At 42.6% G+C, this 22,150-nt stretch overlaps 1 protein-coding gene and 1 pseudogene across 1 annotated transcript in view; one reads left to right on the forward strand and one right to left on the reverse strand.

Annotated features, from left to right (window-relative positions):
• CYSLTR2 (cysteinyl leukotriene receptor 2) overlaps window positions 1–6,647 on the reverse strand; it is a 32,395-nt gene extending 25,748 nt beyond the window's left edge. The window contains exon 1 of the mRNA XM_015068891.3: window positions 6,635–6,647. The gene's annotated coding sequence lies outside the window, so the exon portion shown is untranslated. The remainder of the gene's footprint in view (window positions 1–6,634) is intronic.
• On the forward strand, window positions 2,601–10,585 carry LOC113600826 (NADH dehydrogenase [ubiquinone] 1 subunit C1, mitochondrial-like; annotated as a pseudogene).
• Window positions 10,586–22,150: the final 11,565 nt, after the last annotated feature.

Below are 22,150 nucleotides of genomic sequence, written 5' to 3' on the forward strand. Positions count from 1 at the left end.
CATGTTGCTGTCCAGTTCTCCCAGAACCATTTGAGGAAGGGTCTTTGGATCTGGCCTGTGTTCCATACAGAGAAGACCTGAGTGAGCCCTTGCAGCAAGGGCGGGGAGGGTTTCACAAGCAGTCGTCACAACAGACAGAGGATCTCTGTGGTGACCGAGTGCATGGAACACTTTCTCCCTTGTAATTGCCTAAACTAAGTGGTTTATTTTTATTTTTTTATTTGAGAGAGAGAGAGAGAAAGAGAGAGAGAGAGAGAGAGCATGCGCACGTGAGCAGGGGAGAGGGGCAGAGGGAAAGGGAGAAAGAACCCCAAGCAGGCTCCATGCCATCATGGAGTCTGATGCAGGGCTCAATCCCACGACCCTGGGATTATGATCTGAACCAAAATCAAGAGTTAGTCTCTCATCTGACTGAGCCACCGAGATGTCCCCTAAGTGGCTTCTTTTATAACCAAAATTTCCAGCCCCCCATCGCCATCTCTCCTCAGATTCTTCAGGAACCCACGGGGATACTGAAGGAGGATACTGCGAATTGGTCAGTCTCCCTAACCTGCCTGCTGACTAAATTCCAGAATGTTCAGAGAAAGTTCAGAAACCCCCAAAATAAAATTTGAATTTCATTAATTTGATTTCCTATTTTAGCTCTAAAGACTAAGCACCTTATGATATCAAGCTTCCTAATCAGAATATTTTCGTAAAATCCTAGCAGTTGGATTGTCAACTTTTCAGTGATTTTGTCCAGCCGCTGATCCACATGTGCCCTTCAGTTTGCATTGGCCTTCCTCTCCTTTTAGCACCTTTCCCGACTCCTGTGAGCTTAAGGGAGCCGCCAGAGCTTTCCTGGCCTGGGCTCTTCCTAAAGCTGCTGGGCCCTCTTGAACTGTTGACTGTTAGGTCCAGTTTGGGAGTGGGGCTGGATATGTAGCACACACTGGCTGTGTTCCCACTGAAAGGGGAACTTTGCTCAGACCACAAAATGTGTGGTAAAATGACATCCACCGCCACAAATGCACAGGGACAGACAGAAGAAGCACCGTAAGAAAATGTGTATTGCTAGAGTTGCCACTAGGGCAAAGATCTGTATGGATGAAAAGTGACCATTTGGAAAGCGCTAGTGTGGCCAAAATGTCAGAGGTCAGATGTCAGCATCAGACTTAGAGGTGAGCAACAGTTGCCTTTTTTTCTACCCCTTGCAGGTAAGCTTTTCTCCTCTGTTTGCTTGGTTGCTTTTCTCCTCTTGTTTATACATTCTCCTGTGACATTCCTTTCTGGATAGTTTTCCTGTGCAAAAAGGTGCCTACGAATTTTGGACACTTTTGTGGATAATTGCCCCTTCAAATTGGACTTTCTTCACAATTTCATTCTTTATTGTGTATTTGGAGGGTACAAATGCTTCCAGAGAGCAAATTATCCCCAGAGGCATAGCAGGAGCTGAAGCCTAGCAGAAGGTCAGCATCTGAGCATGTGAAGGGGCCTCTCTCTGCCCCCAGGAGTGAGATGTGTGGCACTATCTCTGACGTCCTCCTTCCGCCTCTGTCTTTGCTTAATTTCCTTGTTTCATTCTCTACTATTCTCCCAAAGCTAGTTTTTCTTCCATGTTCTTCCTAACCAGTAACACTCAGCCGCTACAACAAACAAAGACAAATTGAACACAAAGAACCCCGAACACACAGGGACCACTCTGGGCTCCTTAAACATATAACTTCATTTTTTTAAGCATTATTTTGACTAAGTGCTATCTTTTCTCTGGCTCTTATAACTTTTCTCAGCTCTTTGTTAATAATAATGTTAATAATGTAATAATCCTATGACACGGATTATGGATTTAATTTTATAAAAATACCTCGACAATTTTTTGTCCCCAAATGCCCTTCACCAGTGTATGCAGGAAGAATGGTGGTCTCTGTGATTTGCCCAGTTCCTGGCCTCAGGAAGGCCGCAGGGCCACTTTGCATCTGTCTCTGATTCTCCAGTCTTCAAGTTGCAAAGACAGAAGAAAGACAGAAGCCAGCAAGTGTCATCTCAGAAGCCATTGCCCAACTCAGTCCAATAATTTCCTCATGACTGTGTCAGCATTAGGGGCTTTCCTTGCCTGCAATGAAAGTGCCTAAGAGCCATGACTCAGAGGCTCCCTCAAAGCCCACTCATTCAAAATTAAAACTCCCTCTCTTTCTTTTCCCTCCTACCGAGGCATCTCATATTTCACCATCAAATTCACTCCTTAGAGCCAACAAATCATTTACAAAGGGAGCTTGTTAAATGTTCTTTGTTTCCTGGAATGATATCGAGGCATTGTGATGTCATAGAAAAACTTTAAATTGCAACAGGATCCAAATCCCAGCTCTACCCCTTGCTAACTGTGTGAACATTAGCGAGTACTCAACCTCTCAGAGTTATCCAGAAGACCAGGAGGCAACACAAGTGAAAGAAAGCCTCCGACACGAAGCTGCCCTGAGCCTGGCACAGTCAATGCAGTGTCATGCCTAATGCAACTCTGCCTGTTGCCAAGGGAAGAAAAGCCTGAGAACTTTTTAGTATGCCGGATGTGGGATAATTGATAACAAATAGATAAGGAGGTGTGTTTTGATATGTATGGAAAAATGGAAAACCAAGGTAATGGCCCAGGAAGGTGCCCTAGAAAGCTGCCAGTGGCACGGGGGCAGTGGGCATCTGTAGCCTAATGAGGAGAGGGCACGGAACAAGAGCAAACCACAGGCTTTCCTCCTCCCCTGGCCTGTCCTGCTGTCCAGTGTCTTCTCCAAGGCAGGCCTGGCCTTATTACCCTCCCGTCTATGCTCTGGTATAGACGTTACAGAGGAGCTGATGGCGGTCCCAGTACATGTTGTCATCTCTCACCTGCACAAAGGACACAGTCTCCTGAATGGCTCCTTGCCCCTACTCTTGCTGTTCTCAGTTCATTCTCTACACAGTGGCCAGAGTAACCTTTCCAAAAGGCATATCTGACCATATTACTCTTCTGTTTATCACCATCACATCAGAATCAAGTTCAACTCCAGGCACATCACAATATGGATCTTGTCATCTGGAATATTCTCTCCATTCCACTCCCCTCAGTAAAGTCCATTCCAGCCTCGTGGAACTTATTTCAATGCCCCCAACACACCTGGCTTTCTGTTGCCTATTCACTCTGAGCTCCAGCTCATCACCTGGTCATCTTTTACCCAATCTCAGGTTTCTTTATGACATCATTTCTTCCAGAAAAAGCCTTCTTTGCCCCCTGGAGGTCTTGGCTGGCTACTGCCCCACCTGGCCCTGCTGCCCCATGGGCTTTCTGTCCCAGCACCTACCCCACGGGCCAGCCATAGCTCCTGTCTATCCCCACCCACCAGAGTGGTCACCACTAACGGCAGGAAGAAGCCTCACTTGTCTACCACTGTATCCTCAGGCCCTAGCACAGCTTGTGGCACATAAACATGCTCAAATAAATGACCACTGAATGAGCTAATGAAGGTATTATTCACCTCCCTCATTTTATGTCTCACAATAAATAGCTTCTAAGGAAAAGAATCCCGATGGTCTTTTGTAACAAAATGACGTTTGCACATCTTTCCTCACCAACTTTCCACTTCTTAAATTCAATCTAGGCTCTGGGGACAGGCATACAGAATCAGTGGCATGGGGGTAGAGGGGTATTGACAGAAAGAACCCAAATAGTGCTCTGTTCTAAACACTGTAGAAAGGGACACTGTATCTCTGAGGGCTGACAGTCGTTTTTCTCACTTTGTGCCAAGTTCCCCGTAGGGATTTGTGTCTGCCAGGAAAACGGACTTTAATCCTCTCAGAGAATTTATAAGAGAACAAAGTTATCGTTAAGGTAAAACTCAAAATACAATGAAACCAACATCCTTTAAAGAATCGGCAATGCCCCCACGTACTCTGTAGACCATCATGTGTTCTGTACTAAACATGCAAAGACGGGACATTGTTTTTTTTTTTTTAATGATAAAAAAATTCTTGTTTTTATAATGTACAATAAAGGTATGTATACTGGATCCTTTTAAATTCTTCCAGCTTAATTAATCTTTAAACCCCTGGAGCAAAGAGGCCGTGCTCCCCGCTTTCCCTCCACTTAATTCTTCTGTCTATCCCCCACCCCCACCCCTGTCCTGTCTTCCCTCCCTTCCCCTCTCTTTTTCCTTCCAGTTCTCTTCAAATCTCCTTCCCCTTTTCCTTGAAACCTCTCTTCAAAACACCAGAGAAACAAAAAGTTTACTTTCCTGACCCTGGCTCTTCTCAAGGACCCTTCCAACTTTTGAGATGCTTTGGTTCCCACTCACTGCTCCAGCTTCTACTAGTTCCCTTGTCAAGGGCATCAGCCTACACTGCCACTAAGTCATCTATCCGATAGGAAGAAGTTTTGCTTTAAATACTCTCAAACCTTGTACTGTTTTCTCCATGGGTCAGTTAATGATATAAAGAGGTTAATAGGTCCAACAGAGATAAACATAAGCTATTAGCTAAACTCCACATTCATTAATGAATTAATATATTTATGCCTTCCCATCTAGTCTTTAATTTCATTTATTTTTGAGAGAGACAGAGAGCTTGAGTGGGGAGGGATAGAGGGAGACAGAATCAGAAGCAGGCCTGGCACTGTTAGAGCAAAGCCCGATGTGGGACTGGAACTCACCAACTGTGAGATCATGACCCGAGCCGAAGTCAAATGCTCAACTGACTGAGCCACCCAGACTCCCCTACCTTCTCATCTATTCTTAACAGAGCTCATGTACTAGGTTTTCTGCAAGGACTCCATCCTCGGGCATTCTTGGTCAGTAGAGGGGCTGAGACCTGCACATAACTAACTCCAATACAAAGAAGGCAGTGGTCAGTGCCCCCAGAAAATCACAGATATGGTGCTGGAGGTTCTGACATAAATTTGATAAGGTGCAGTGGCAAAGCTGAGCAACCCAGACAAATGTTTGTCTTTCTCTCTTTGGCTGCTATGTTAAGGAGAGCCCACTGGGTAACTGTACAAGCTCTCATTAGGCTTTTATCTTCCAGGCTTAGCCTTGGAGGACGAGTGTGCCTCCCAAGTCTGGTGTGTAAGACAAACTTGAAAAATGGGAGTCTCTGAGTCTGGAATACACATGAGATACTAAAAATGCCCAAGGTGATCCTGACACAGAGCAATGAGAACATTGCAAAAATATGTTATTTTTCTTCCAGAACAGGTGTTATTTATGTTGTCTTGTACCCTGATAACCCCAGGTGGGTAGGAAGGCAGAATGCTAACAGATGCTGGGCTTAATTTTGATTCATTTGGAACATTCTGGAGCCCCAACCTCCCTAACTTTTAACCAATGCACTGGAAACAAATCCATGTCTTTAAAGCATTAGTAAGTTGAAATTCATAAATAGATTCTCGTCTCAAGAGTTTATGTGGGTGAGGTGGATGATAGAAATTTCTAGAGGTTTTGTTCATTTTATGTTTCCCACAAATTACTTCTGCATTATTAATATAGTATTAAAAGAAAGATCTGGGTGGCTTGCCTGAGATTGTACCTCTCCTTCCCTTAATACATATTGATCTCAGGCATGGGTCAGAGACAGGAAAATGTTTCAAATGACCTATGTCAGCTATTATTTTGCTGGCCACCCATTAGAACAATCTGGGAAATTTTTGAAAAACAAACCAAACCAAAACAAAAGACTACTACACATGACTGGCTTACTCTAAAATCTAGGTTTTAGTTATTTTAGGGATGCTTTTTAATTTCCTTAGAATCAGGTGATTTTGGCTGAATGTGCAGCTAAACCACTGAATCAGGTCCCAAAGAGGTAATAAACAGATTATACACATATGCTCTCAAACACACACACACTCTCTCTCTTTCTACCTCCAAGTAAAACCACTGACACATACATTCTCAAATTTAACTTCCTCTCCCCCAATATATTGCCTCTCCCCTGAATGGGAAAAAGATACATTTAACATAATAAAATGACCCAGTTGCAGGGTGCCTAGGTGGCTCAGTTGGTTAAGCGTCTGACTTCAGCTCAGGTCATGATTTCATGGTTTGCGAGTTTAAGCCCCACGTGGGCTCTCTGCTGTCAGCGCAGAGCCCACTTCGGGTCCTCTGTCTCCCTCTCTCTCTGCCTCTCGCTCTCTCAAAAAATAAACATTAAATGTCCCAGTATATAAAAAATAAGAAAGATGCTCTATGGCCAAAAGCAAGGGAATGCTTGAGTGAGATGTAGCAAATCTCCTCAATGCAACAATATCCAGCAATTTAAAATTACCATTATGAAGAATTTACAGCAATGTAGAAACAATTTATGCTCTAATGGGAAAAAAAATGATCATCAAGTAATCCACACTGTATGGACACAACAGTGGAGATCAAACTAAAACTATATGCAGACATGCAAAAAAAGAATGAAAAGAAATACCCCCCAAAATGTCAATAGAGACTAGCTCAGTAGTGGTTTTTACTTCCTTCTACTTTTCTGTACTTTCCCAACATCTTCTAAACTGCCATGTATATGGTAGGAAAAAAGTTTACACTAGAACAAAATTAACATACTTTTCAAAAGTCATTCTTCCGACTATGAAGTGATAAGCAAGTTCTAATTCTCAGTAATGAATTAACAAAGCAAAGATGAAAATGCTCACCCAAAGGTTTCTGTGTTTCAGCTGGCTTTGCTTCGGTCTTCTCTATTCCTCCCACCTTCCTCCTCCAAGTAATCCAGCTTGTTCAGAAGAAAAGTGAAAGAGCAAATTTAGTTTATAAACAGTTTCAGCTCACAGCAAGAAGATAAGGAACTTTGGTCAGCTGGTGTATCTGTGCTTTATAGGACTTGGTGTGGGTGTTGGTCTGGCTTCCTTCTCAGGAAGAAGGGGGAAATATTTCAGCTAGGGACTACCTCTAAAAGGAAGAAACCTTTTAGGGATTAGCCCTGTCTCTCTAACACTGTTTTTATCAGCATCTTTCCCAACAGATCCGGGGAATGTGAGGAGTTAGAGTCACCAGTATTAGGCAGCTATTGGTTCTCCTAAGTGGTTTTTGTTCCCATGACAACACTAACATCAATGTCACCTCATATGCCTTAGAGGTATAGCACTTTAGAGTTGTTTAGAGCATTTCCCATTACCCACTTGCTTTTCCGATTTATTTGCACATGGGTGGAGGCCTTCCCCATTCTACTGCAAATACTGTGTTGGAGGTCACCAATGACACTCATGTAAAAGGTCCTTGCTGAGTCCTCATCTTTCTTCCCCAATTTGTTGCACAGTTAACCAAAGCCACTTTCTTGCAACTTTCTCCTTTTTGTTTCTCTGACTCTCCTTGTTCTTTTTCTACCCCTTCAGTTGCTTCTTCATTGCCTTCCTTTCTGATTCCTTTTCTTCTACTCCTTTTCTAAATGTGAGCTTGCCCCAAAAGTCTGTCTTCTGACCTCTTCCTACCATATTCTCTTGCTTTTATGTATGTTGTCCACATCCATGGCCACATTTAATATGGCCTCTCCCAAGCATATACTCCCCCAACTACCCCATCTAATAAATGGCACCACAATGGTTCAACCAGTCATTCCGTCTGTAAACCTAGAAGTCATTCTTAACCCCTCTCTTTCTCCCACAACCATATCCAAGCCAAACAATTCTATTTGTTCTAGCAGCAAAATGTGTCCTCAATCCAAGCATTTCTCACTTTCCCAGCGTCCATTAAAATTCTCATAGTTTTTTGGATAGAATTTTGCAGTAACATTAGACAAGATACAACAGACATCCAAATTGGAAAGAAATAAGTAAAACTATGTCTGTTTGCAGATAATATAAAATTATATGTAAAAAACCCTAAAGATGCTACATACAAAATAAAATCTGTTAGAATAAACAAATTCAGCAAAGTTGCAGGATACAAAGTTAACACACAAAAATCAGCTTGCATTTCTATATGTTAAAAATGAATAACCCAAAAGGAAATTAAAGAACAATTCCAATTATAATAACATTCAAAAGAATAAATAGGGGTGCCTGGGTGGCTCAGTTGGTTAAGAGTCTGACTTAAGCATCCTTGGCTCATGGGTTCGAACCCCACATCAGGCTCTGCACTGGAAGTGTATAAACTTTAAAAAAATAAACTTTTTTAAAGAAAGAATAAATAAATAAGGTATTTAGGTATTAATTAAGGAGACTTATACACTGCACACTACAAAACAGTGCTGAAAGAAATTAAAGAAGACATAAATAAATGGAAAGACATGTTCATGGGTTAAAAGACTTAATATTATTAAAACATCAATAATATCCAAATCAATCTACAGATTCAATACAATCCCTAATAAAATCCCAATGATATTTTTCTCAGATGTAGAAAATCTATTCTAAAATTCATATGGAATCTAAAGGACTCCCAAATAACCAAAACAATCTTGAAAAAGAACAAAGTTGGAGGACCGATACTTCCTGATTTCAAAACTGACTGCAGCACTACAGTAGTGAAAAACAGTATAGTCTTGGCATAAAGACAGATAATAGCCTAATGAAGTAGAATAGAGATCTCAGAAACAAACTCACATATAGGGTCTAATAACTTTTAATAAGGGTGCCAAGACCATTTATAGGAAAAGACAGTGTTTTCAACAAGTAGTTCTGAGAAAATTGGATATTCACGTGTGAAAGAATGAAGTTGGACCCTTACCTAACACCATATACAAAAAATTAACTCAAAATGGTTCAAAGATCTAAGCAAAGGAGCTAAAACTGTAAAACTCTTAGAAGAAAACATAGAGGAAAGCTTCATGGATTTTGCAATGATTTCTTGAATATAATACAGATTTTAAAAGAAAAAATAGACAAATTCGACTTTATCAAAATTAAAAACTTTTGTGCATCAAAGGACACATCAAAGGGTAATAAGTCAATCCACAAAATGGGAGAAAATATTTGCAAATCACATATCTGATAATGGATTAATATCCAGAATAAAAATAGAACTATAACTCAACAGCAACAAAAACTAACAACCCATTTTAAAAATGGGCAAAGGACTTGAATATAAAGAATATAGAGGGGCGCCTGGGTGGCTCAGTCAGTTAAGCGTCCGACTTCAGCTCAGGTCACGATCTCGCGGTCCGTGAGTTCGAGCCCCACGTCCGGCTCTGGGCTGATGGCTCAGAGCCTGGAGCCTGTTTCGGATTCTGTGTCTCCCTCTCTCTCTGCCCCTCCCCCGTTCATGCTCTGTCTCTCTCTGTCTCAAAAATAAATAAACGTTAAAAAAAATTAAAAAAAAAAGAATATAGAAATAGAAAATATACAAATGGCCAACGAGCACATGAAAAGATACTCAACATTACTAACCATTATAGAAATGCAACTCAAAACCACAATGAGGTGCTACTTCACACCCATTAAGATGACCGTTACCCAAAAAAGAAAAAAGAAAATAACAAGTGTGAAAAGGAAGTGAAGAAAACAGACTCTAGTGCATTGTTGGTAGGATGTGTGTGGTTTCTCCCAAAAAATTAAAAATAGAATTACCCTCCATATGATATGGCAATTCTACTTCTGAGTATATGCCCCAAAGGATTGAAAGCAGCTATTGCACAATGAGGTACATTTTAAGAGCCATTTGTACACTCATGTTCATAGTAGTATTATTCACAATAACCAAAAGGTGGAAGCAACTAAAGTATCCATTGATGGATGAATGGATATGCAAAATATAATATATACATACAATGGAATATTATTCAGCCTAAAAAAGGAGGGGGGAGTTCTGACACATGCTACAACATGGATGAACCTTGAGGATACTATGTTAAGTGAACTAAGCTAGTCACAAAAAGACAAATACTGTGTGATTGCACTTTTATGAGGTATCTGAAGTAATCAAATTCAGGAGCCTGGCCCAGCAAGTTGGCACCAGCTACATATTTGTGCCTCTTCTCCAAGCTGCTGGCTCTAGCCAAGTCTCCCAAACAGCTCTGCAGTGCAATCAAAGTTCTACATTTGGGAGCCACCACATAACAGACCTGACTGGCTGCAAGTTGGACTGATCTTGGGCACCTCCATCTTCTTGTGAATCTATCTCATCAAACAACATAATGAAGGTGTTTTAGAGTATCAGAGAAGAAATGGGCTGGAATAAACTTCTGAAATACTAACACAGTATGCTCTATATAGTGATTATACCAGTTTCTTTGGATTCACCAATCTGTTGAGTTGTAAATATGAGAGAAAAAGTTATATGTGACTGTATGTCAAATCAGCATTTGTGTTTTGCATCATTAAATGAAAAAACAAAAATACTTCCGTATTCTTAAATAAAATAAAATAAGTCAAATTCATAAAGACAGAAAGTACAAGGGTGGTTGCCAGAGGCTGAAGGAAGGGGGGAATGAGGAGTTATTGTTGAATGCGTATAGATTTTTGGTCTTATAAGATGAGAAAAGTTTTGGAGGTGGATAGTGACTGCATAACAGTGTGAATGTACTTGATGTCACTGAACTGTAACTTAAAAATGGTCAATTTTATGTTACATAGATTTTACCACAATTTTTAAAAATAAGTAATTTTTAAAATAAATTAGAAAAAGTCCAAAAAAAAAAAAAAAGAATGCTGTATAACATCCTACCTAGTTGTCTTCCTGTTTCCACCCTTGTTATTCTACCCTTGTTTTTCAAGAGTAAATCAAATCACATCATCTCCTGCCCAGAACTCTGCAATGGTTTCCCAATATTCTCAGAATAAACATCCTTATAGTCAAAAACAAAGCAAAACAAAACAAAACAAACAAAAAAAATCCTTATAGTCCACAACGGTCTGACCTATCAGCCTGTCCTATGTATCTGTGCAACTTCGTCTCTATCCCTGAGGACTTTCCTACTGCTATTCCAGGCACCTGCCAGAATGTCCCTGTCCCCTTACTTCCTCACTTCATTTGGGTCTCTGCTTAAATGCCACCATGACTTTCTTGACCTCCCTTTCTAAAAGACCCCTCCCACACACACACACTCTACCCCCTTAACCTACTTTATTTTGCTTTACAGTGTTCATCACCATCACTATTTCTTATAACATCATATATTTGTTTGTGAATCGTTGGACTCCTGTAGTATGTTGTGTAGACATCTCTAACTCATTGGGGTTCTGGTCATCACAGACATCGGCAGCTGCCCGTGTTCTTGTCCCACCCTTGGCTCCCTCACACGTTATCAGGAGCCCCACACTTAGGCCTGTGGATATTCCAGCTTTCTTGTCCATTCCCCGCCCCTGAGAACAGCTGCCCTTGACCACTGCTAGGCGGAACAGCTCCACAAATTGTATGCTCTGACACATCGGAGGAGGCGGCCACAAAGGAGTCCCCGGGGACATCTGGGTGGTGAATTCTCAAGTATCCTAAACACGCTATAGAGAGTGAAGTTGGAGGAGGTTAGTTCCACAGCCTCCCTGTGCGCTTGGGACAGGAAGTACTGGAGGAGGACCAGAGAGGGATCCTCCGATGCATGGTGTCAAGGCCAGTGGTTCCTCATGCGCACATCCGTGAGCAGTCTGCCTTCATGGACCCATTTCAGCCTCCCTTTCAGGTCACGTTTCCTGTTGGTGGCTCTCTTTCTCCCTTCCCAGGCTCCGGTCAAACTGAACTGTTTGTTCATGTCCCAAAATAAAAGGCACTATTTTAGGGCCTAACAGTAGCATGAAACGGTAAGTTGGGTTGGATAGAAAACATCAGTTGCTTCTTTGAAGATAAAAAGGAAGGCTTTGTTTGTTTTGCTTGTTTAGAATTTGTTCACTGGACCTGGAACAGACCCTAAAACTCATCGTGATTCTTCCGAAGAAGTGCAGGCTCAGACGTGCAAAGGCTCTCAGTCCTGGCAGGCGGCTACGCGGCTGGTGCCACACCAGGCCTAGAACCTGGGACAGGGGTCTGAAAAGCTGCTAACAGTCCCCAGGGCCTGTGCACCTGACCCCACTCCACTAGGGTCCTCTGCCAGCCCAAATACCACAGGAAAGACATGCTGGGTCTGGACAGGTCTAGGTCTCCTACAACCCTGGAAACCACTGATTCTGCCCCTGCCCCAGCCCTTCCCAGCCTTGACTCTGGCCGGGTGATAGGAGCCAGAATCACAAATCCTTCCTTATCCCATCTGTAGTCTCCACAAGTGACAAAAGTCTTAAAACTTGGAGAAAAATAAAAAAGTATGTCTTCCTCAAAAGTTCTGGGCTGCTGCCGCTATGAAGATAACGAGGAAAGGGGCCCTGGAACTACTGTACAAATGTCCCACAGCTCTCCCACAATGACTGTGGCCAGGACAGTGTGGTGACGTGACCTTCACACCACAGAACCGGGGGTACGGCGGGTGGTTAGCTGTACTGGCTCTTCATGGGGCTGTGGAGAAGGGGCTGGAGCCAAAGCTGCTGCTCAGAGAATGAGGTTCTTGCTGGGCCTAGAACTCTGTTTCTAATATTGGATTGACCCAAGTGGAAATTAACAGTGGACAAATATCACAACATTACTATTCTCACCTTCAGAAAAGAAAAAAAAAAAACAAAAACGCTTGAGAAACAAAGTCTACAGGCAATCATTATAGGTGTTCCTTCTCCTCCCCGAAAAATTCAGCAAACTGGCTAATGTCCAACTCATTAAAATAAAAGCAGTGGAAAAAATTTCACCCTGCACACCCAGAACTAAGTCTTGCCTATCAGGTTTTCAAGGAGCAGAATAAGACTCCTTTTGATGGTTAGAAAGATGAGTGAGGAGGGAAAACTCCCCTTTTTCCCCTCTACCTCTGAATCTGTAAACCTCAGGGAGGGAGAGGAGAAATCTCTTAAGACTTTCTTTTATTTTTAGAACAGTCTGGAATTTCTAAGCATTCCAGAGGCAGGCAGTCATTCACTGAGAAGGATCCACTAAAAAGTCTCTTTTTTTGGTACAATTTGGCCTGATAACACAAAGAGATGAAATCTTACTATAATCCAACTTTCCAGGATGGCAAATGAAGGCATTTGTTTAGTGTAGAAACAGAAAAGATCCATGACTTTAAACAAAAATATAACCCTAAAAGAGCAGAGAAATAAATCAACACATTTTTCTAATTTGTTTTTCCTGACAACCTCAAGAAAAAAACAGGAATAATGTCAGCCTGTTTTATGTGTAGCATGTTTCAGGCCACAGAGATCTTCTCTGGAACTCATAGATTTTCTTTTTAAGTTTATTGATTTATTTTGAAGGTGGGGGGAGCGTGAGTGGGGGAGGGGGAGAGAGAGGGAGAGAGAGAGAAGCCCAAGTAGGCTCCATGCTGTCAGTGCAGAGCCCCACATGAGGCTCAATCCCACGAACCATGAGATCATGACCTGAGCCAAAATCAAGACTCAAATGCTCAACCGATTGAGCCACCCAGGTGCCCCAAGGACTTCTCTAAAACTCTTAAAGGCCTGCAGAATTCCTTGAAAGATGAGAATCAGCTCTGATTTTGAAGGAGATCTCAGTTGGTCCTGGATAACAAAGTGAATTAAGGAAAATCAGGGCCAATTTCTTGCTAATTTTATTGATACACCAGTCACAGAAGTTTTACTCAGACTTTTAGAGACATTGACTTGAATCTAGAAGGTATATTCTTGTAAACACAAACCTGGGATTCTTAAAAAGTCAGAACTAGTGTTAAGGGCATCAGGGAAAGTGTTTATTTTCATAATGCAAGATTAAACACCAAGGAAGAAGTCAGTATGAATCATGTTTCTATTTAGGTCATTAACAAAGGGAAGGAATGGAAACAAAACTTGAAACCTCAGGGAATTTAGAAAGCAGCAAAGTTTATGCATGGGAGGGCTCATTCTGTGATAAGACAAACAGATAAAAGAATTAGCCAGTGTAGTGGGCTGAATGGTAGCATCAAATGTATGTCCACATCCTAATCCCAGAGTCTGTGAATTTTTTAAGATGTTATGAATTTATTCTGAATCAGAGTAAATTGTGTTCACTGTGGCTCAATTCCTTACAAATCATAATCCTTGATAAACACAGTTAAGCAGTTTTAATGTTTATTCCTTACTTATAGTGGATACACAGCAGTTTATACACAAGGCAAAGCCAGCCTGGTTTACTGGGAGTGGAAGTGTGGTGAGGGAATCCTGCCACAGCCAGCTAGCAAGGGGTAAATCCACCTACACCCTCCAGGACCTCCTTCCTGCTGAGCCATCACTTGATAGTAAGGGGAGAATTTATAAACATGAAGTTTAACATGGCAGATGATGGAAAAGGACTCTTGAGAAAAATAGCAAATGAGCTACCAGAAAACCCTAAGGAATGTCCTGTTCTCAGCTTTCCCTGGGTCAAGTCTGAGTTTGAAGCTGGAGCTTTAAGAATTAACGTAGGGGATAAGGGGCAGGGGACTCTCCTGATCTCCCAGCTCATGGCCAGGCTCTGTGCCAGAGCACCTGAGGCTCCCCGAGAGACCCTGTGAGCAATTTCCACCTAGTTCCAGGCAGCGGCAGAAGTGGTGGTGTTACCCTGATTTCCCTCTGCACTTGGTCAGCCCAGGCACTGCTTGTGCCCAGGCACTTAAACAGCAATCACAATGGCAACAGGCTGAAGGCCTGTGCCTCCTCCTTTCACATCTGTACACAGAAGGATGACCCATCTTGAGCAGAAAACCTCAGAGACATTTGGGAAATAGAGATGGGGAGGCTGGGGACAAGGACAAGACAGGGGGAGATAGTTGGAAATGGACTGTCACCCCAGATGAAGACCTCCGAGCAAGACCATTCATCTGGTTCCTTTACCAGTGAGGCAGGATCTGAGGCCCACCTGGCAGCCTGGGGCTTGGGCTTGCTTACCCTCAGTTCTACTCCTCACCACCACCCCACCTTCTCCTCTGCTCTCTCTGGGGTGGGGTGGCAGCTTCATCCCTAAAGGATGCATATCTCAGACCCCCAGGTCAGCCCAGCTACTGGCTGGATTTGGAGTGTGGAAGAAGGCAGTGAGGAGGCAGGGTATTTCTTCTCATTCTCCCTTCCTTCTGATGGCAGCTATGTCTCCTCTGTGGCTCCAGTTCCTGCCTTCCTGGCCCACCATGGCCCCAGATCCTGCAAGGAGACCCCTGGGCTTGGGGAAGGCCATGTCCTCCCTTTGTCCCTGCAGCCACCATGGTAATCACCTCCCATTGTGGGTCATCTCTGTGTTACCTCATGCCTCTCTCAGTCAGCTCCTCTATCACAGCATAAACCTTCCCTGTTGTAAATACTCAGAGTGGGCTCTGTGTTCCTGATTGGACTCTGGCAACTACACCACCCCAGCCATGTGAGCTGATGGATGGGCTTCTCTGATGAGCTCTTTACTCTATGAGGGGCATGTGTTGATCACACTCAGATCCTCCCACAATCAGCCACTAGGCATCCTCCGTGGGCCCAGCCCATGCAGGCACTGCCACACACATATATCATGTACATTGCAATGACCCTTTGAGATATTGTCAGATGACACATAGCCTAAATAATGAGGTGGGCACATTTCAGAGATGCTGAGTAATTATGCATCCTCCGACCATTAGCAATGTCTGGGATACAAACCATAGATCCCTTTGACATGATAAACCCATCTATCCATATTAAGTGATTTCTACTTACCAACAGAAATGATGGACTCTTCTTAGTATTACTGAGCTTTTCCACGGCACTCCCATTTATTTGGCACTGTAGTTTTCTTAGTTTCTCAGGCTTCTCTCCATTTCAACAGCCCTGAAAATGGGGGCAGAATGTTCTTCTTCAATTGAGCATGCTCAGTAGAATGAGCACAAGCTGATGGCCCAAGAAAACAGTAACACAAAATGCATCATGCATCCAAGTATCTAAAGAGTACTTTACAATTGCTTTAATAGCTGGAGTCCTCAGAATTCCACATAGCCCAGGACATCTGAGTCATTAGGGAGGTCACACGCACCAAGCCACTTAGGAACTGTCCAGAAGAACCAAGTCACTTTGCGTTTCACAGATGAGCCATGAGACTCCTGTTGATGACTTCCCAGGGCCCAATTAGCACTACTTTCTGCTCCAGTGGGGAGGGAAAGATGCCCCAGGAGGAAAGGAGCTCTGGCTGGCAGTCTAACCTGGGCTCTGTCCTGGTGGAGTAGAGGGAGGTGGGTTTGGCAAAGGAGTAGATGCTGTAGAAAAACAAACAGATGGGAAACATGCAGTGAAGAAGGCATTCTGACATCTGAATTTTCCACACTCCAGGAATGTCAGTGTTTATAAATTCCTTCCCCTGGCGTACATAAAAAGACTCTTCTGTTTTGAACATGTTAGGTAATTAGGAGCCTGGAAGGATGAAACCCCAGGAAACCTAGTAGGATACATTAAGGAACCAGCTTGCTGTATGGCTGTTGTTTTTCCTCTCTGTATAGAAGAGTAGAAAAGAATAAGTGAATTTCTCCTAGGGACCAGAATTAGAAAAATCTCACATGTCTTTGTAGCACCACTGTCTATACGGCCACTGACACATAGTAGATACTTAGTAAATATATGTGTATGGATGAAGAAAGAAATGAAATAATCTTGCCAACTTCAAAAAATACATCTTCATTTATTCTTTTTTTTTTTTTTTTAAATCCATTTGTCCAACAAACATTAAGCAGAGTTGGGAATGCAAGCTGGTGCAGCCACTCTGGAAAACAGTATGGAGGTTCCTCAAAAAACTAAAATAGGACTACTCTACGACCCAGCAATTGCACTACTAGGCATTTATCCAGGGGATACAGGTGTGCTGTTTCGAAGAGACACATGCACCCCCATGTTTATAGCAGCACTATCAGCAATAGCCAAAGTATGGAAAGAGACCAAATGTCCATTGAGGGATGAGTGGATAAAGAAGATGTGATATATATATATATATATATATATATATATATATATATATATATACACACACACACACACACACACACACACACACTGGAGTATTACTCGGCAATCAAAAAGAATGAAATCTTGCCATTTGCAACTACGTGGATGGAATTGGAGGGTATTATGCTAAGTGAAATTTGCCAGTCAGAGAAAGACCAAAATCATATGACTTCATTCATATGAGGACTTCAAGAGACAAACAGATGAACATAAGGGAAGGGAAGCAAAAATAATATAAACACAGGGAGAGGGACAAAACATAAGAGACTTAAATATGGAAAATGAACAGTGGGTTACTGGAGGGGTTGTGGGAGGAGGGATGGGCTGAATGGGTAAGGGGCATTAAGGAATTTACTCCTGAAATCATTGTTGCACTATATGCTAACTAATTTGGATGTAAATTTTAAAAAATAAAAAATAAAATTAAAAAAATACATTGTTGCTAAAAAAACAAGCAAACAAAAACATTAAGCAGAGCTGTGTCGGTCCACATAGGATGAAGATATACAATAACACCTAAGATGTGGGTCCTACCCTCAAGAGGGTCACTGCCAGAAAACGAACATTTCTGAGTACTTGTGCCAGTGGGGGCCAGTCCTAGGGCTCAGCGAACACTACAGGTACCTCTTTTTTAAAAAATAAGTTTATTTATTTATTTTTGAAACAGAGAAAGAGAGAGCACAAGATGGGGTGGGGTTGCAGAGGGAGACACAAAATCCAAACCAGGCTCCAGGCTCTGAGCTGTCGGCACAGAGCCCGAAGTGGGGTTTGAACTCACAAACTGTGAGATCACGACCTGAGCCAAGGTCAGACACTTAACCGACTGAGCCACCCAGGTGCCCCTCTACTATAGGTAGTTCTGTGTGAATGACAGCCATTCTGGCTTTGAAGATTAGGATAAGGTGTAGCTTCATCAGTTCCCTGCCGTGGCAACTCCCTGGTGTTCCCCCTGATGTCCTGGTGAAGTAGAGACCCCCTCATCTGGCTCCCATCAGCTGGCTCCCATCAGCTCTTCTTCCTAAGGAAGAGCACAGCAGAAAAGGCCTCTCAGAGGCTGTGGGGCAGGAGCTGGCTCTGGAGAGAAGTGGCTGCCCCAGATGGAAAGCAGGGCCTTCATGGCAGAGGGAATCTTGGAGAAACACCAGGTACTCTGCAGGGAACAATAGCCAGCCTTAGCGCCACTCTGCCTCATTACTTCCAGCTGTGTGTGTGTGTGTGTGTGTGTGTGCATGTAACTTACCCTCTCTGAGCCTCTTTGCTCCCTGTGAGATGATAACAATGATGTAGCAGTCCAATGGGGATTGTTCTGCAGAATAGCTAAGTTAATGCATGGGAAGCACTCAGCACAGGACCTGATAATACACCAGTATACAATACTGGCTAAGTTTGGGGAAATGATGGAAAGAGGAATGGAAAATAGTACCTATTAGCAAGAAGCTGAAAGAATAATAGTTCAGATAAGACTTTCACAAAAATTATATATTTGATAGACTATAAACATTCCACAGAAAAAAACCAGATGAATTAAATTCCTTTAGTGTTGATTATCTTCTAGGCCAGTGCGATGGTCAATTTTATGTGTCACCTTGACTAGGCTATGGTGGTTTGGTCAAACACCAATCTAGAGATTGCTGTAAAGTAGTTTTTAGATGAGATTTACACCTAAATCAGTAGACTTTCAGTAAAGCACAGTGTTCTCTGTCATGTAGGTTGGCCTCATCCAGTCATATGAAGGCCTTAAGAGAAAAACTAGGTTTCCCAAAGCAGAAGAAATTGTCAAAACTGCAAAACAGAAACCCTGCCTGAATTTCTGGCCTGCTGCCCTGTGGAATTTGGACTCCAGACATCATCACTTCGTAACAGGATTTCCACCCTACCAGTCTGTCCCATGGGGTTCATTTGCACGAGCCAATTGCTTAAAATAAATTTGTGTACGTGCATGCGTTTGTGTATCCTATTGGTTCTGTTTCTCTGGAAAACCCTAATATAGAGGAAAATAGGACAATTTTATGAGGAATCAGTAGGATTATACAGAAGGGGAAAGACTTCATTTGTAACAGTTCTGCTTCAGGAATAAAGATTGATGGCATTTGAGGGAAGGTGAAAACTACCAAACAAACCATGTATCTATTTGCAAGTTGTCTGTTTTGGGGCCCTTTCAGTCTCAGCTCCACAATGTATTACAGCAGGCTTTCCTGAGACCCTACAATTTCAAACAGACCTCTTAAGAAATTCCCTTCTCTGAAAAGAGGAGGCAAAGCAATGTATTCATTCAGTTTCTCACTTAGCAGAAACTGCCTGGCAGTTTAACGAATGGTTTATGCCCTCTCTCCACCTTGATTATAACCTTTCCAAGGTACTCTCAGCACAGAGTCTGCCATTCTAAAGATATAAGGTTCTCGATAAGCATTGCTCAGATTGAACTGAGTCAAATATATCTTCCCATGGACCTCAGGTTACTCCATTAGAATATATTAAACACCTATAAATGGCAGCATTCTAGGCAGAACCAAGGGGATAGGTGATCATGTAGAGACTACTCTTACCTCTCTTACTTCCCCTCCCTCCATCCTGCTCCTTGTTCACTTGTACCTGGCCTCATGCCCAACATTTAGTCAACAATTACCATGGACCAATGAGACACAAAGCCCGTGCATGATGTCTGATGGGAAAAGAGAGGAGAACTCTAGCCTCTGGTTTCTTGGCCTCTAACTCCAGTGGCCACTTTCTCCACCCCACCTCCACCATCTGCCCCCTCTGGCATAGCCTTGACTCTGTCTTCACCGTTAAGCACACCATCTCCAAATTCTCTATTTCAACACCCTGCCCATTCTTGGCCACCACCTCTTCACCTCCTGATTCACTCATTTGAGTTTCCCCACTCCAGCTATGCTTCAAAACTACGTGGCCCTCTAATCCCCAGGACACGTGTGCATGCACTCACGCATGCATGCATACACGCACCATACACTTCCCTGGACTCAGAGCCCATGGTCCAGCACATCAGCCTCACTGCTACAAACACCCTGGGCCTCCTATCTCTCCCCCCATTTAATTAACCTGGCAAAACCCCAACCCTCATTAAACCCAACTGTCTGCCTGCTACATGGCTGCATTCCAGCAGCAGAAACTGGGAGAAGAAAATCAAACAATCCTGCTGCATGTTTTTTTTTTTTCTTAAAAAATGTGTAAGATAGCTTTTAAATGGTCACATTTCCCTGGTAAATCAAGTCCCCTCTTCTCAAGGAGACTTTGTGGCAACTTCTCCTTCCTCCTCAAACCTACAGGAAACTTTTTTCTTCACTTTCAGCTTGCGACCTCATTTTATACTTCACTGAGAAAATACATACAATTAGATGAGAACTACCTCATCTTCCCACCACTGAATTCAGAACCTGTGTGAAAACCCACAACTGATAGTTTGCCTTCTCAACCTGCTCTTCTCCAAAGCCGGACCCTCTCTTGTGCTCTCCAGCCAATCATCTGTCCCTACTCAAGCTCTTGCCTCCTTGGCATAAATTTCTTCCTTGCTGGATCATTACAATCAACATATTGATTTGCCTCAATATGACCCATTTAAATAGATTCCTCAGTTCCATGCCCCTCTAGCTATTTTTCCATTTCTTTGTTTTCCTTTAGAGCAAAGAAATTGTCTTTTTCATTCTATTCCCTCATCCTCCATTCTCTATACAACTTCTCCTCCCAGCCAGGCTCTCGTCTTCATCAACCCACTGAATGACTCTTTGTTTTTTTTTAAGTTTATTTATTTTAGAAAGAGAGTGAGAGTGAGTGGGGGAGGGGCAGAGAGAGAGAGAATCCCAAGCAGGCTTCACGCTGCCAGGGTGGGGCTCAAACTCATGTATCATGAGATCATGACCTGAGTTGAAATCAAGAGTTGGACGTTTGGGGCATGTGGGTGGCTCAGTCGGTGGAAAATCCAGCTTTGGCTCAGGTCATGATCTTGTGGTTCATGGGTTCGAGCCCCACATGAGGCTCTGTGCTGACAGCTTCAGATTCTGTGTCTCCCTCTCTCTCTATTCCTCCCCCAATTGCACTCTGTCTCTCTCTCTCTCTCTCTCTCTCTCTCTCTCTCAAAAATAAATGAAAAGATTTTTAAAAATTAAAAAAAAAAAGAGTTGGATGTTTAACTGACTGAGCCACCCAGGAGCCCCACCCATTGAATGATTCTTAATGAGACTCCCAGCGACAGCTATTTTGTCAGCTCAAGGGGTCAGCTCTCTGTCCACATCTTCTCTGTCCTCAGAAGCACTGGCCATTGCCCACTATTTTCATGAAGCATGTTTTTTCCTAGGTTTCTTGACACCACAATATCTTGGTTGTCGTCCTACTTGAGTGGCCATTCCTTTTTTTTTTTTTTTTTTCTTTTCTAATATGGAAAGTTTTAAATATGTCCAAAAGTCAACAGGATAATATAATGAATTCCCATGCTCTTATCACTCAGTGTCAATTCATGACCAGTCTGGTTTCATTTATCTCCTATGTACTTCCTGCTCCCAAATTACTTGCAAGGCCCAGACATATTATTTCATCTGTAAATATTTCTGTATGTTTTTCTAAATAAGGACTCTTTTTATAAAAAACATAACCACTCCATCATTGTCACACCTAAAAAAATTAACTATCCTTGATATCATCAAATATCAATGGCTCCCTCCTTTTAGCTTCCTTTACTGGCTTCCCTTCTCTACCTGACCTCTAAATGTTTGAGTCTCAGGCTGTGTCCCCTGTTCTCTTCTCTTTTTATTCCACTTCCCTAGACAATCTCATCCAACCATAGACCTTTGAATGTCATCTATATGTTTATGACTCCCCTGAGTTCCAGTTTTCTGTAGTCAATGGTTTAACTTAAATTTCTAATGAGAACATCAATGTTGGTGTGACAAAACAACATCTTTGATTCTTTCTCTATCCACCCCTGGCCCCAAGCCTTCTCAACTTCCAGCTTTACCCACCCTAATAAGTGGCACTACCATCTATATTTTGCTCAGTCAGAAATCTTGCAGTCATCCTTGATTTCTTGATTTTACTTCTAATTCATGTAGTAGGGACTGCTCTTTGGTTCCAGTGTTTTCTGTTCTTCCATAGTAAGAGAACTTTTACCAGGCACATGTGCCCCCAGAATAAAGATGGCATTTCTCAGCTTTCCTTGTACCTAGTTGTGGCCCTGTGACTTGGTTCTGGCCAATTGGATGTCGATGGAAGTACCAAAGGACCACTTTTTGTCTCTCCCTTATCACTTTATCTTGACATCTTGAATGCAGAGGCTGC

This window comes from Acinonyx jubatus, chromosome A1 (assembly GCF_027475565.1).
Source record: "Acinonyx jubatus isolate Ajub_Pintada_27869175 chromosome A1, VMU_Ajub_asm_v1.0, whole genome shotgun sequence".
NCBI lineage: Eukaryota > Metazoa > Chordata > Mammalia > Carnivora > Felidae > Acinonyx > Acinonyx jubatus.